Source organism: Grampus griseus, assembly GCF_964374135.1.
Source record: "Grampus griseus genome assembly, chromosome: 8".
Taxonomy (NCBI): Eukaryota; Metazoa; Chordata; class Mammalia; order Artiodactyla; family Delphinidae; genus Grampus; species Grampus griseus.
Genome location: NC_139002.1, coordinates 58286277 through 58295748, shown reverse-complemented (window position 1 = coordinate 58295748; position 9472 = coordinate 58286277). Strand labels below are relative to the sequence as shown.

The following is a 9472-nucleotide window of genomic DNA, read 5'->3' as shown; positions in this document are numbered from 1 at the left end:
TCAGGTGTGAAGGCTGGGCTGGGGGTGGCAGCAGAAGGCAGCCACATGGGCTCTTGGAAGCCACTGGCCCTATGCCAGGGATGCCCAAGGAGCCTCTAGAGCATTCAGGAAGGCTAAAAAGTATGACTAGCCAGCTCATTCCTGACCACTGTGGAGGGTGCAGGAGCTGTGGGAGCAGGGATCCACAGGAGGCTGTTGCAGCCATCCAGACAAGAGACGGAGGAGCAGGGGTTTGCGGGGGCGATGGAAAGACTCCTGGGACAGAGGACGGAACTGCTAGGCCTTGGTGCTGGGATGTGGCTCACGGGATTAGGGCCAGCTGGGTGGGGAGCAGTGATGCAGACCCACGGGATGTCCTGAGGCACCTGCATGTGCAGGCCCGCGGCGCTCGAGGGACAGACCTGGCCTATGATGATACCTGGAAGCACTCAGATGGGCATTTGCACCAGGACTGGACTAGGAGGGAGCACGTTCCAGGGAGAGAGCTCAGGGAAGGCCCAGAAAGGTGGGAAGGAAAGCAAGCAGGAGAGTGCAGCGTCCTGGAAGCCAGGGAAGGACGAGAGTGTGGGGAGCAGGGTGGGTCACAAAGCCAGGCGCTGCTGCAAGGTCAGGACTAGCATCCCCTGGCTAGCCGACACAGGGATGTGGCGAGACCAGAGCCAGGTCCCAGTGGGCTGAGCTTTCTGCAGAAGCCTGACTGTGCCAGGTAATAGCTGGTAGGCCCTCAGGCTCCGGGGAGAGAGGGTTTTTAGTTAATTCCAGGTTCTTTTGGTGTTTGGTATGGTTTTAAAAGACAGAGGGTCTTCCCTGGCAGTCCAGTGGTTAAGACTCCGCACATCCACTGCAGGGGGAGCGGGTTCAATCCCTGGTCGAGGAACTAAGGATCCCCGCGTGCTGAGTGGTGTGGCCAAAAAAGAAAAGAAAAAAAAAAAGGAAGAAAAGGACATATTTCAACACTAATGGGCAAGAGGCCCAAGAAGAGGCTGAAGAACCAAAAAGTGACAGTTCATGGAACCTGGGGAGGTGTGGAAAGGGACACCCTGTGGGAGGCCCAGGCTTCACACAGGGCAGAAGCCATGACAAGGGGCCGGCCTAGCAGCTTCAGAGAAAAATCCCCACCTGAGGGGAGGCTGAGCTTTGAGATTCGACCTCTCCCTTTCTCTCACCTCTCTTAGGGCACAGGCTTCTCTCTCTGGGGCTTCTCAGGTGGGCAGGAAAGGGAGGGCACCTCTGAGGACCCAGGAGGCAAAGCATCACCTGCTCTAGGAGAGGGGAGGGAAGGAGACAGGCTGGACATCAGGAGGAATTTTCCGGAGCAACAAAGGTTGCCAAAGTCTAGAACAGGGTGTCTGTTGTAGGGGACCAGTGGGCATCACGAGTGCACCCCGGGGAATGTTCCCTGGGGCCGCCGTGGTGCGACTGGTGTCCCTACTCACCAGCTGTTCAGCTGCACCTCAGGGTGTGGCTTCTCAAACTTGGCTGTCCCCTCAGCCAACCAACCCCACTTCACCGAGGACTTGTGTGACACATTGAGATGAGGACGAGACAGTGCCCTGGGGGAAAGGGGTGGGAGGCTGAGCCCTCCCACTCTCTGGCCTCCTTTCCCAGGGGGAAGTTGGACTCTGGTCTCTGGATGCCCTCTTGCCTGGGGTGAGGCACATACAGATGCCAGCGACGGTGGAGGCTGAAGCTGGGTCTGGGCTTCCCGGGTTAGGTAACGCATACCCCATCTCAGTGCTGGGCTCTGGGGTAATAAGCACTGCTCCCCTCCAGACCACTCCCACCACCCCAATTTCCTGCTTGCTGGAAGGTAAGAGAAAGACTAGCCCTGGCCCCAGTCTCTTGTCCCTGGAGGATACTGAGGCCAGCTCCCAAAAGAGTGGGATGAGTTGCTGAGGGATCAGGTAGGGGTGTGTCTGATACCCTTGGCTTTTAGGGCCCCCACCCTCATGTGGAAGCTTTCTTGGCTCTAAATCCTGCTCTTGAGCAAGGTAGGCCCAGGCTGTTGGCAGGGCTGGGAGCTGGAGGACACGGTGGGGCCCTGGGCCAACCACTGAGGACAGTTCTGAGACTGCCCTCTCTCACTCCATAACCCCTCCTCCATGGGCCAGAATGGTGGGTGCTGGGGCCCCGGTCTCTGCCTTCCACCTGCTCCTGGCCCCCAGCCCTGCCACTGACCTGGAGCTGAGTCCTTGGGAAAAATCCCCTTCCTGTGCAGGGGAAGAGAGCCCAGCAAGGCCCTCCCCTACCACACCCGACAGCGCTTTCTGCCATCACAAGGGAGGGAGAATAAGTTTCATGTCAGGTGAGGACAGGAGAGGAAACTGGGGAAGGCATTATGGAGGCCCAGGGTACGGTTTGGTGCAAAGGGCTCGAGAGTCAGGAGTCCTGAGTGTTAGTTACAGCCAGGTCACTTAGCCTCTTTGGGCCTCAAGTATTCTCTCCATTTGAGGAAGCTGAATACCTGGAGGCTGGGAGAGCGTGGACTGCAGGGGCCAGGCCCTAGGATGGGATGGTGGCTGTGATAACCAGGGAGAGGAGCCCAGGCCTGGACAAGAGAGAGATGTTTAGGATGTAAATAAAACTGACAGCACTTGATGACCATTTGGATGGAGACCATATGACTGCCTTCAACTGTCCTTCTGGGACTACAAACCACACTAAGCCCTTCCCTTGGTTTCCCACCTGACCAATTTACCCTTGGAGTGAGTACAGGCATTGCCTCCTCCAGGGTGGGCAGGAGAATGTGGGGCTTGGGGCTTGGTGCCTGGGCTTTGGAGCCAGACCAAGTGTAAGTTCCAACTCCGCCCCTCACTAGCTCTGTAACCTTGGCCGAGGTACTTACTTAACCCTCCTTAGCTGCCCACTACCAAGGACAGGGCTAACAACAGGGCTCACCTCCCATCCTGCTGTGAGGATTATGAGTTGCGAAGCATAAAGCACAGTGCTGGCCACATGGTGGGCACTCGGTATCACACACCTTAGTCCAGGTGCCGACGGCCACTTCCCAGGCCCAACTGTGAGTCCCAGGGCCTCCCCGGAGATGCAGCGTAGGTGTTACCTGACTGGTGAAAACAAGTTTAGGATCAACTTGGGAAGAAACCCAGGGGACTCTCACTGGCCCAGGAGGTGTCTGTGTCCCCCTCCCCCAAGAACCACCAGTCTGGTCACCCCAGACTTTTTTTGGAAATTTTTTTAATAGTTATTGAATGTTCTACAGCTTACAGTAAATATCATAGTTACAAATTCTTGGCTTCAATCTTTCAGAGTGATCACTATCTGATCTTCAAAACAAAACGAAACAAAAACCCAAAAGAATCCAAAACAACAAAACAAAACCAGATTTACACTTCATACACACAAGCGAGGCCATGGGGCTTTCCAATCTTTACACTCCAGGCTGTGTTTTGAAAACACCTATAAGTTCTTTGATCAAACTACTTGGAAGACACTGGTCAAAGGTTTATTATTATTATTTTAAATGTTTTTCTTTTTAAAATGTGAGTTCCAATAAAATTTAAAAATTAGATTCCAACCTGTAGGTTAAAATGAATTAAAAAATACAAAATCATATACAACGCTCTCTCACAGGGATGGTACATGTCACGAGAACAAGTTTTCTCTGTCGTGTGACATGAACAGGGATGAAGATACCTTTTAGTCAGGAGATGGGAACAGGCCCTTGGGCCTTTAAAGGTCACTACAGACAACTCCACATTGCTAGAGGCCTGGCCTTACATCCCCTTGGGTAAGGAAGAGCTGGAGTCCCACCACAGATCCAGATACTCTGGCTGACCCAAGAAGGTGGTCTTTGGGCAGTCCCACTCTTTCCCTGACTCTCAGGCATGAGGAGGAAGGCTGGAGCCTGGAGATGCTGGTCTTGCTGGGGTCAGGCCCAAAGATGACTTCACCCATTTGAGTCCTATGGGCTGGTACTTATCAGCAAGGCTGTTATATCTGTTCTCCTCAGAAAGGAAAATACCCCCTCTACCAGGAGCTGGACTGGGTACAGGGCCTCACTGCCACAGCAAGAATACCCAGGGACTACGCATGCAGCCACAGGGAAGCAAGAGTTCTAGTTTCCCTGTCTGGCTCTGTGACAACCAACCCCAATCACCTAGCCACTGGGCTGGACTCAACAGCATGCAAGATAGAAAATACCCATTGGAGAAAGTGAGGGAGTGAGACCCAAGTCTGGCTCAGGCAAGGTTGGTTATGGAATGTTGAAACTGGCCTGTCAGGAATTTTAAAGGCCGGGCCCTAGAACCACGTAATGCCTAATTTCAGAAACAAGTTGTCTAGGAGAAGGGAACATGGACAGGTAAAGGACAAATCCTGCCACCAGCCTGGCACACCCATAGTCGGCTGAGCTCTCAGAGGCTCAGGTGTGGAATTAGATGTTAGCCTGGCTGGGTCTCCTCTGCTGTGATCCTGCTTTTGGAGGTAGGTCTGACCTGGATTCCCCTGGGGCTGGACACGAGTATGGAGGCTCCTCACCTGCCCCCTCCGCATTCCCAAGCTTGGCAAGCAGCTGGGGACCACATATCCTATAGTGATGTGGAGTACAGGATGGAAAAGCAGAGCTTCCACATACTTTCACTCAACAGCAATTGAGGAGAAAATGCCATGGTGACATCTAAATGACTGCTTCAACCACAGTGCTGGGGCCAAGAGCGCTCCAAGACCTATGCCATCTAGGCCCTCCCTCTCTGGCCACAGAGCAGAGCTGAGGATCTGATATGCAGGGCTCCAGGCCTGACTCAGCCAGAGTCCTGTCTGTACAGTGAGGACACCAGAACTTGGTGATCAGAGGATCTGCACTACTTTTATGCTCCATGTGATTCATTTCTGAAGCCTACTCAGAACAAAGCCAGCCTCTCCGAAGAAGCACTCCCAGATCTCTGGGAGTGGGATACCTCAAACTTGGAACACTTTGGGTGCCCAAGGGTCAGAGTTGGGATAAGGAGAAAGGACTGCACAGTGTCTCTCTAGATCCTGGTCCTCACCCAGGGGAAAAACAGGCCCAGAGACTTAAGTCAGATGTGCTTTTGGCCATTCAGGGCTACACCAGGTCCCCTGGAAGTGCCAACTCGCCAGGTCTGGACAGTGGGCAGGCTCTCCAGGGTCAGAAAGTAAGGGTACGCAGGCTTCCCAGGGACATGGGTCTTTCAACGGACAGGTGCCTGGGGCTGCCCTTGAACATGTCTTCAGTCCTAAACCTCATGACCCCAAAATGTTTTGCTCAAGTTAAGCCTTTTCTTGCAAATTCTCATCCTCTGGGTGCTACCATCTGGATATGCCTCTGGGTTCCCAGGGCTCCTCATAAAAATCTGCTCAGTTGGCAGGATTGAGCTCCCCAGGTTTCCGTGGGGTCTTCCTCTGTTTGGGGGCAGATAGGTAGCCCATCCCTTCTGCAAGCCTGCCACCCAGACCCAGCAGGTGCCAGCAGAAAGCAGAGGATTTAAACAGTTCAAATCTTGGCTCTTTCTCTTATGAGCTGTGTGACCTTTGGCAAGTCTCTTAAGCCTTCTGAGACTTAGTTTTTCCATCTACAAAATGGGGATTTTTGGCAATCAATGTTGAAGTACTTTGTACACAGACAGAAAACTCTGGACAGGTGCGAGTGTCCTTTTTCAAGATATAGGAATGGGATACGTACTTTTGGGTCACTGCCAGGAGAGAAAGAGGAACAGCAGCAACTGCCCTGTCTCATGGGGAAGAAATTAAATACATTTTTCCAAAACGTGGCAGAAAAATAAATTCCAGGCTCTTAACCACTTGGGGGCACTCCAGACTCCAGCTTCCTAGACCCCAGCCTAATGAGGAGGAGCCAGGTAGAAGTGGCAGAAGCCAAGAGGGTTGGCTGGTGACTGGAACCACCTGTACCCCTGACCCTGGCCACCAAGCCTGTGGTACTAGGGAGAGGCAGTGGAGCGGGGTGGAGAGGGCTTTGCTGGTGCCACACTGCAGCTTGCTATGTATGTAGGCACACCCCTTGTCCTTTCTGGCTTGCTGGCCTTCCTACAATGGCAGGGCCCTTCCAGCTCTGACCTCTGTCCAGCTTGACCACTGGGCCATCCAGTATCTTTGGATAACACCCATGGTACCTCCCAACAGACGCCTGTGATCCTACCAGGTGTGCTCTCATCCTACCACAGGCACACTACTGCCCCTGTTCTCCTGGGCTCAGTCCCTCTGCAATGACTCCCCAAGCTTGGCCAGGCTTGTGGATCTCTGTCAAAGCAAAAGGGTGAGGCCAGCTGAACTGGGACTCCAGTGGCTCAGGCTGAAAAAGGGGCACTGGGCCTGGGCTCTTCCAGACCACAGCATTTTCACACCTTGTTTTTGCCTTGGGGCCTGTCTTTGATCTTGAATTACATACTAGGGCTAAGAGAGGGTACTGAGCATTGATGTTTCTGTCCATGAGCCGTGTGTGGATTCAGACTGCAGGGACAGAGGCAGCAGGCTGGGATTCAAATGGCTCTGCCACTTATGAGCAAGTCACTTTGCTTTTCCAAGTCTCAGTTTCCTCATGGATCAAATGAGAGAATAATCTATTTCACAGGGTTAAACCAGATGATGGATATGAAGCTGCTTTGTGAACTGCGAGGTACTAGATGTTAGTTTTTACTTACTGGTATAGAATGAACAAAAGTAAAAAGGTCATTCCTAGATCTCCTCCCTTTTTCCTTCTCTCTGTGGTCCTACCCTAGCCCATCTGGAGGCAGCAGGGTTCAGGGAAGCTTGTCAGGATACCAGCATTCTGCTCACTTTGGGCAAGTTCCCTTTCCTTTTAGAACCAGTTTTCTCATTTGTCAAATGGGTGTAATAACTCTGACCCTTGCTCTCAGGGCCAGTAAATTAAAGGCTGCGAAGTGCTCTGAAGTCTATGAGGCACCTGACAAATGCAAAGGTTTCCTATTATTATTATAATCATTATTATTATTTTGGCATTTTCTAAACATGTATGACATAATCTAAAACAACCTTCACCCACCCTTAGAAAACCAGAGAGTAGGAGGAGGTATTTGCAAAAAATGGATTAACACTGGAAAACTTCCTATTGTTTTAAAATGAAACCTCTTCAGCACCCCAGAACAGACCATTTAATTTCAGACAGCTGGGCTTCTCCTTACCAGTGCTGCATTTCCCTGGAAAGCCAAGAAGGTGGGCCCTCAACTCCTGGCTCTGGGTTGAGGATGCTGCTGGGCTTTGCCCTCCTGGGAACAGCCAGATAGCCTCTGAGGTCCTTCTGGCCCAAGGGCTTCCTGATTTTCTCCTCCTTTAGGGAGACACGGCAGGTAGGGGTAGGGATCATGTCCAAGTATGCATGAATTTAAAATGAAGAGAGTTATTTAAAAGTTATAAATGTTATCAATGATTCCATTCTGTACAGTAAAATGTTCCTCTCCCCGCATCCCCAAAGGGGCTGCTGGCCCAGCCAAGTGCTGGGAGCAGGGGGACAGTGCTAGACTACCGGGCTCCTGGCTGAGACCAGTGCGTCCCTCTTCTCCCAGGAGAGCCCGCGTCTCCTCCTCCTCTCCTCTCAGGATGAGGGGCTACTGTCTTAAAAGCATGGACTCCTTTTCAGCCATCCCTAGGGCTGGAGTCAGGTATAGGATGAGAGTTCCAGATGTCTTCACAGAATTTCCAAATGCTATTTCTTCATTTGCAATTTCTGTTCCTGCCATCTGCCCCCATGTCACCTCTGCCCAGTCTTCAATCCCCGCCTTTGGAATCCATGGAGGGAAAGAGCAGAAACAAAAGCCCAGAGACTGTTCCCGAGCTCACCAAGTGTGGGCACTGCTGACTTCATTTTTACAAAACCAAGCCAATCCATCCCCAGGTAAATTTTCATGGGCAACATGCCCCAGGCAGGAAGGCTGCATTTAATGCTGATTTACTGCAAGGTCTAGGGAAGTCCTTTCCGCTTCTCTGGGCCTCAGCTTCCTCATCTGTCAAACAGGGGAATGGATGAGATGGTTGCTAAGGTCCCTTCAGTTCCATGAGTCTATGAAGTGTTTATTGCTATTGCTTTTCCTTCACTATCCTGACCTTCAGAGCTGCCAGCACCCGCCTGGAATGTGGTTCCTTCACTGTGGCCATGAATGGCACAAGGTAACCAAGAACTTGGCCTGTCTGCCAGCGCCATGGACAGACAGGTGAGCCCTGGCAGTGGGAAGGGCAAAGGGAAGGGAGAGAAATGCCATAGGTTTCCACTCTAATCAGGAGCAAGCGCCTCATCAGAGTGGATCCATGAGGGCCCAGGGGCCAAGGTCTGGATTACACAGGGCACCTGGCCTTCCAAGGCTTTGGGAGGCTGGGATCCCACCACCCTGCAGCTGCTTGGTAGGTCTGAGGTCAAAATCACCTTCTGAGGAAGTGCCAAGTCAGTTAACATCACTGTGCAAGTTAGAGGGTCCAGGCCCAGACAATTTGGCCAGAGACCTTACCAACCAAAGCCAGCAGGCAAGCGCCTCTCGACCCTCTTCCCTCTTCCTTTCCATAGTGCCCTCCCTCCCCCCACCCTCCCCCAAGTTCTCCCAAAGAAAGAATCTGGTTTTCCCAGGTTCTGATCTGGGGTATTATTAAGCTGCTATGAACACTCCTACCTAATCAGGTGGTTTTGTTCTTGGTCTGTTGCGATGGTTCTCAGAAGAGATTTCATTTGTGTCAGGACATGGTAATGTCTTAAACTAATCCTGCTTGAGGAAAATCAAAAAAGAAACAATCCCCCAGAGACGTGGCCTGCTCAACAGCTCTGAGTTCCTACCCTGGACCTGAGGATCACATCTCTCATGCTCTTCAAAGGAAATTGCGCCTTCAGCTGAACCACTGCAACAGACCCCACTCTCTGACTGCTGCTAGACTAGGCTCCCGGGACTGGATTCTTGGGGAAGAAAAGAAGAGCAGAGAGGATGTGCCTGGTCAGGTAGGAGGAGGGCTAGAGCTGGAAGGGCACTGGCTAAAAGGGGGACAGTGGGGAGAGGCAGGAGATTAGAAAAAGCAGCTTTTACAAAAACCGAAAATAAAAACCAAAACCGTTAAAGATGCATAAAGTGACCCTTGCACTTCCGTTGTCTCTTCTTGCAAATAGAGGTGGTGCTGCTAGGGAGCTGCTCCAGCACCTGTGTAAGACTTGAGTAGTTGCATACAATGTGTGACTCCAGATCTGGGGGAGGAAGGGGAAGGCCGTTAGTGACAGTGATATCCCTGAGGCCACTTCAGGAAGCTACTGGACCCCCTCCCCTCATGCTGGGAGCCCTAAATGGAGCCCTCTGTGCCTTCCCAGTGGAGCTGCCTGTTTCCCGTCCAGTGCCAAGAGCTCCTGGAGGAGGAGGGCGGGGGAGATGAGGAAGTAGGGCAGAGGATTTTCGAATCCCTGGAGCCCTGCAGTTCACTGGCACTGCCTCAGCAGCTGCAGAGGGCAGCAAGGAATCTGGTGGTGGAGATGGCCCAGGGTTTCTGCCTG

The 9472-nt window shown here is 52.3% G+C and overlaps 1 protein-coding gene across 4 annotated transcripts in view; it reads right to left on the bottom strand.

Moving 5' to 3' along the window:
- The window catches only part of FAM168A (family with sequence similarity 168 member A), a 228392-nt gene that overhangs the window by 24707 nt on the left and 194213 nt on the right, over positions 1-9472 (bottom strand). For 3 of the 4 annotated variants that reach the window (XR_014297086.1, XR_014297087.1, XR_014297088.1), the window contains 2 exons: positions 7137-9172; positions 2981-3065 (listed from right to left, as the gene is read on the bottom strand). The gene's annotated coding sequence lies outside the window, so the exon portion shown is untranslated. Of the gene's footprint in view, positions 1-2980; positions 3066-3191; positions 9173-9472 lie in introns of those variants that run through there. The other variant, XM_082660019.1, reaches the window with a different exon arrangement.